Source organism: Grammomys surdaster, unplaced genomic scaffold (genome assembly GCF_004785775.1).
Source record: "Grammomys surdaster isolate TR1022 unplaced genomic scaffold, NIH_TR_1.0 149, whole genome shotgun sequence".
Lineage (NCBI taxonomy): Eukaryota > Metazoa > Chordata > Mammalia > Rodentia > Muridae > Grammomys > Grammomys surdaster.
This window is the reverse complement of record NW_021604607.1, coordinates 79,811-85,810: the sequence shown is the minus strand read 5'-3', so window position 1 is coordinate 85,810 and position 6,000 is coordinate 79,811. Positions and strand designations below refer to the sequence as shown.

Below are 6,000 nucleotides of genomic sequence, written 5' to 3'. Positions count from 1 at the left end.
ATGATTATGGCATCAAGAAACATCTGGTGTATAAGAAGGATCTTCTTGGTTTAACAGAATGGATGCTCCAATATTCAGCAGTTTTCCTCAAGTTGACTCCATTCAGGCTGTTTAATGTGGAATGTAACAGTGTAGACAAGGAGTCTTTGGAGAATGAGGACCTACTGAACAACTTGCTCAACATGGGAGTTGATATTGACAGGGCAAGGAGATGACAGGCTGGAGTGTTTAACAGGGCTGTTACGAATGAGCAGGAGCTGAAGATATTCCTTCTATTCAAAGGAGACAGTGACAAAGAGATTGGTAGCATCATATCAAGATATCCATGAACTACAACATGCACTCCTGAAAGTCTTTCAAACGATGGGATCTGTGGAGAAAGATTATGGCATCAGACCTTGAAATTGTGAATAGTTTGGAGCGTTCTCCTGAATCCTTTTTTTGGTCTAATAACAACCTAAACTTAGAAAATAATATAAAGTTCCTCTGCTCTGTTGGATTGACTCATAAATGCCTCTGCCAACTGCTGACCAATGTTCCCAGAACCTTCTCCATCAGTCTGAATTTAAATAAACAAATGGTTAAAATTTTGCAGGAGACCAGTAGATCCTTAGGTCACAATGATGCCACAGATTTTGTCAGAAAGATAATTTCCAAAAATCCTTCCATCTTAATTCAGAGTACCAAACGCGTGAAAACTAACATTGAAATTTTACAGTCAGCTTTCAACTTAAAGAGGACCTGCTGCTTCTGATATGTGGCTAGAATCTTAGACCTTTCCAATGATTGTACTAAAAAAAACTACACAAACATCAAAAAGAGGCTGATTTCTCTTGGACACACCGAGGAGGAGATACAGAGGTTTGTCCTAAGCTATCTGAATATGATCTTCCTGTTAGAGAAAAAGTTTAATGATAAAATAGACTGCCTTATAGAAGAAAACATCAGTATGTCACAAATAATTGAAAATCCGAGGGTGTTAGACTTCAGCATAAACACTTTAAAAACTCACATCAGAGAGTTGTCACATGCTGGGTATGACTTGAGCACATCCAGCATTGCTCTGCTATCCTGGAGTCAGAGACGATACAAAGCTAAACTGAAGAGACTGAGTGGATAGGACAGTACGGGAGGAGTCACAGGGAACCGGACTAGTGTACCACTGGTTCCAGTTGGACTTTTCAAACAGGAGAGTTTTATTTTTTTTTAATAAATATTTTAAAATATTTAAGATTTCATTTATTTATATATGTGTTTTTATGAATGTATAGCAAGTCTCTCTCTCTCTCTCTCTCTCTCTCTCTCTCTCTCTCTCTCTGTGTGTGTGTGTGTGTGTGTTCACATGTGTGTACATGCCAAGGCACATATGGAGGTTGAGGAGAGATGTTAGGAGTTGGATCTCTTTCTGCTGAGTGGGTTCCAGGGACAAACTTAGTCATCAGGCTTGGAATCAAAGTGAGTTTTATCCACTGAGCCTCTTGCTGGCCCAAGAGTTTTGATTTTTTATCACAGACACATGTATAATGATTTCATGAATACTTCGTTTTATAGGATATAAGAACTTGCAGTTAGTATGCTCAAATATAGTCCCTCTAGCTACCCCTTCTTAGTTTAAGTTAATGTTAACAGTCTATTATCCATTATGTGGTTTAAACTTTAGCTGTTGTAGTAGTGGTGGTGGTAAGTAGTTCCTGAATTCTATAGTAGAACAGTGTGTAGAAAAATTCTTCAGAATTTGCTTTCATAGTTTCTGTTTATATTTTAACAGCCAGTACATTTGAGTTTGAGATAATATCTTTCTTAGCAGTGGACCCTGGGTCAGATGTCCAGTAAGGGAATATTGATAATTTTATAGTTGTGTCTCTTCTTGTTTAAATCCCAAGATTTTCTTTTATTTCAATATAGCTAGCCAATTGTAGTTCATTTTCAGAGTGTAATGCCAGTAAAAATAGTAAAATGTGAGTCTCCATCGTTTTACACTTTACATTTGAATAATTAGTGTCCTTCCTTGTCAGAGTTAACTATGAGTTGATATATTCTGATTTATTTTTTTATGTAGGGGTAACTTAAAGAATTGGACACCCAAAAATGTTAGTATATTAGTTGTCATAAGCATGAAAATATGATACATTGGCATGTTTGTATTAAATTTAAATGTGGCTAAGCATCTCAGCACTTGGAAGACTGAGGCAGGAGTATTGTGAATTTGAGAGCAGCCTGGTTTACCATCTTGAGACTCTGTCTCAGAAACACTTATTTTAAAAGTCTTAAGGGAATATTATCCTGTATTATTTGGGTGCACTACTACAATCATACAGTCATTACAAATGGAAGAAGGAAGTAGAAGAGGTGAGAAATGCCATGTAAGAAAGACGTGTCTGCCACTTGTGGCTTTCATAAAGGAAGAGCCACAGGTAAAGGATAGAGGTGGCCTATACAAAGTGGAAAGGGCACAGCAACATTCTCCCATTAGCCCAGGGAGACCAGTATCCAACCTCTGCCCTGTAGCACAGCAAGAAAACCCTGTGTTCTCTGAAGACTGTACCTGGGCTAGCAGAGATGCTGTAGCAACAGTAGCTTGAAGTACCAAAGATCATCTAGGATGGACAGAAGTATAGTATGCAGTCATTGGGGTTTTAAAGACATGATTGGGGATGAATGGATAATGACTGTTAGGCAAAATTAACATTTTAAATGATAGGGTTTGAGTAAAATCAAAACAAATATTGGCAGACGTATATTCATATTCCAGAGTTTATTTTTATTTTAAATGGAGCACTCAACAGAGGGGAGGGAAAACCTGCAGTGATTATATCCAGAGGTTAGGCATGGCCTCCAGTTGAGAGATGGAGCCACCCACCCTTCCCAGAATTGCTCCTGTCTAAAGGAAATACAGGGACAAAGAGTGGAGCAGAGACTGAAGGAAAGGCCATCCAGAGACTGCACCACCTGGGAATACATCCCATATCCTGTCCCAAAACCAGTCACTATTGCTGATGCCAAGAAGTGCTTGCTGACAGCAGCCTGATTGGATGTCTCCTGAGAGGTTTTGCCAGATCCTTACTGATACAGATGCACATGCTTGAAGCCAACCATCAGACTGAGCACAGGGACCCCCATGGAGGAGTTAGGGGAAAGGCTGAAGGAGTTGAAGGAGTTAGCAATTCCATAGGAAGACCAACAATATCAACCAATCAGACTCCTTAGAGCTCCCAGGGACTAAACTACCGACTAAAGAGTATACATGGAGGGACCCATGGCTCAAGCTGAATATGTAGCAGAGGATGGCCTTAACTGAGATAAGTGGGAGGGGAGCCCCTTGGTCCTGTGAAGGCTCAATAACCCAGCATAGTGGAATGCTAGGGCGGTGAGGTAGGAGTGGGTGAGTGGGTGGGGGAGCACCCTCATAGAAGCAGGGGTGAGGGGATGAGATAGGGAGTTTTCAGAGGCGAAACCAGGAAGGAGGATTACAGTGGAAATGTAAGTAAATAAAATAAGCAATAAAAAATTAAATGAAAACAAACAAACAAACAAAAAAGAGTGCTTAAACTGCTTAAACCTCTGCCTTCGCTTTACCCTTAACAACCTGTACTCAAGTCACACTGTAGCATAGGTTAGACCAGGGTTTCAGAACCTGTCTCTACTTAAAACCCTTCTGCACTTGAGAAATTTTTATATAACCCTATACATGTATATAAAATAAGCATATAAATGAAACATTTACTGATAATAAATCACAAAGCTTTATTTTGAAAGAATTCTTTGCTATACATGCAAATTTCCCATTTATTAATGATTGAGAACAACCTTGCACACTATGGATGTACCTGATCACTTTTACACAAACTCTTAGATCTTGGCTGTTTGGTGCTGGAGAACCAGAGCAACTTCAGTGCTTTTTAGGGTTGACTGGTGTGTTGATTGTCTAATTGTCACTGCTTTAAATAGATGCATGAAACAACGAAAGTGTGTTTATGGCCACTGCAGACATTGTTAGAAATTCTGTCCCACTCTTAAGCTAAAATTAATTTAAGGACTTTTAAAAACTGAAACTTAAGTCAGGAATTCAGCGTTTTTAAAACTCATACATTCTAAGAAAAGAGATTCGTGAAGGTCCCCTAATATGATGCAGGCTGAAGAATTACAGTCGGAAAATGCTAAAAGCTTTAACTCTTATATTTTCATAAGAGCAGAAAACATTATGAACATTGAAACACTGCAGTTCATAATGTACAGTAGCGTCCAGCTGAGGCATTGCTGACCAGCGGTGATCATTAGCACTGTAGGGTGGAACATGAAGTGTAAAGTGAACACTGCGCGCCTTCAGGATCAAGTCCCCGAAGGACAATTGTCACGCAGATGAGCACTGCCAGAATTCGTTACATATTTGATTTTGAATCCCTTTTTTCTTGTTTCAAAAATTTACACAGTACCCATGTGCGACCCCCATGTGGGGTTGCGCCCTCCAGTGGAAGAAGCTGGTGATCAAACAGCAGGGACACCACCAGCAGGTTTTCATTTTCATAGTGAGGACAGGATCAATCGCTGGAGTTTACCAAGCAAGCAGTGCAGGCCTGCATTGCCCTCCCTAGCCCAGGAGCTATACACACAGACTTTGCCCTTTCTGCTCTCATGAGGACGTTGGCCTGTGGTGAACTGGTGTTTCTTCATTAGTAAATGAAATGGGATCCCATTCTCAGTTCTTTTTCTATGGGTAGAGTATGAGCCCCTGCTTGGAGACGTTACCTTCTTTTTGCTTCCCTGCTGGGTCACGTTACCATGTGAATATTAACTCGAATGCCTCTATCTGAATCATGGCTTAGGACTACCACAGCCTGCTTAGAACACTGTATGTGACTGTAACTCGCAGACCTGCTCAGCATCTTCCAAGTGCCTGCTGTTTTGATGGAAGCCTTATGCCTACACGTCACATGAGCACAGGATATGTGTTTTCAGCTTATCAATCGAGTGTCATGTGGTAAACTTCACTGAATTTAAAGTCCAGTTTAGTGTGTGAGCCCCTGGTAACAAAGTTAATTTTAGAAATTATGGATCACTGATAAAATATAGACTGATAAAACACTAAAATTATGTCCTAGTCATTCTGTGATTACTTGTGTATAGAACTTGATGAGCAGTAGGGGGAACTGTAGACAGCAGTTTGGCCATACACCCTTCTAAAGTCATATAACCACAAGTCTGGTGAGTGATTCCAACTGAAGACCATTTCATAGATATGAAGAGGATTTCAGTGGGTTGTTTTATCTTTAGGTTCTGTCAGCCTCAAGCTGGAGTAAAATAAATCATTATCCTTATATACAGCTTATTATTATTTTTTTTTAGTTTAATAGCTACTTGTTGCTTTTTAACAAATATCATTTCTTTTACTTTATGTGTTAAGTACATTATCTGCATGTACACTTGAATGCCAGTAGAGGGCATCAGATCCCATTACAGATGGTTGTGATCCACCGTATGGTTACTGGGTATTGAACTCTGGACCTTTGGGGATGCTGATGCTGCCGAGTATCCCCTCGCACACATTGTTAGCCTCAGAGAAGATCAAGATTCAGACTTCAGGTCCTGGTTTCTGCTGAATGTGTATCACTTTTGTATCATCATAAGCTTGAAAATCACAAGGCACACCACTGTACCTTGGGGAGCCTAGAAGAGTTCAGTGGTAGCTTTGATAGCTTTTATTTGCAAACATAACGTTTTCTTTCCAGATTTCAAAATAACCACATGACTACAAAAATTGGGAAATGCAGAAAAATAAGCACATGAAAATATTCATAATCTCAGTGCCCTGGAGAAAACACTTGTCAACAGGGAGGCATATAGTTCTCTAGTTATTTTCTGAAAGAAAATGTTACAAATAGAAAAAACATACAAACAATTTTCTTGCAAAATTTAATTAAAAATGTGGTGAACATAGATGTTAAGTATCAATTCTGTACCATGGTGCTTAACAGTGTTCTTAGGGGTTGTATTATAAAAGTT

The 6,000-nt window shown here is 39.4% G+C and overlaps 1 pseudogene; it reads left to right on the top strand.

Annotated features, from left to right (window-relative positions):
* On the top strand, positions 1-1,120 carry LOC114619291 (annotated as a pseudogene).
* Positions 1,121-6,000: the final 4,880 nt, after the last annotated feature.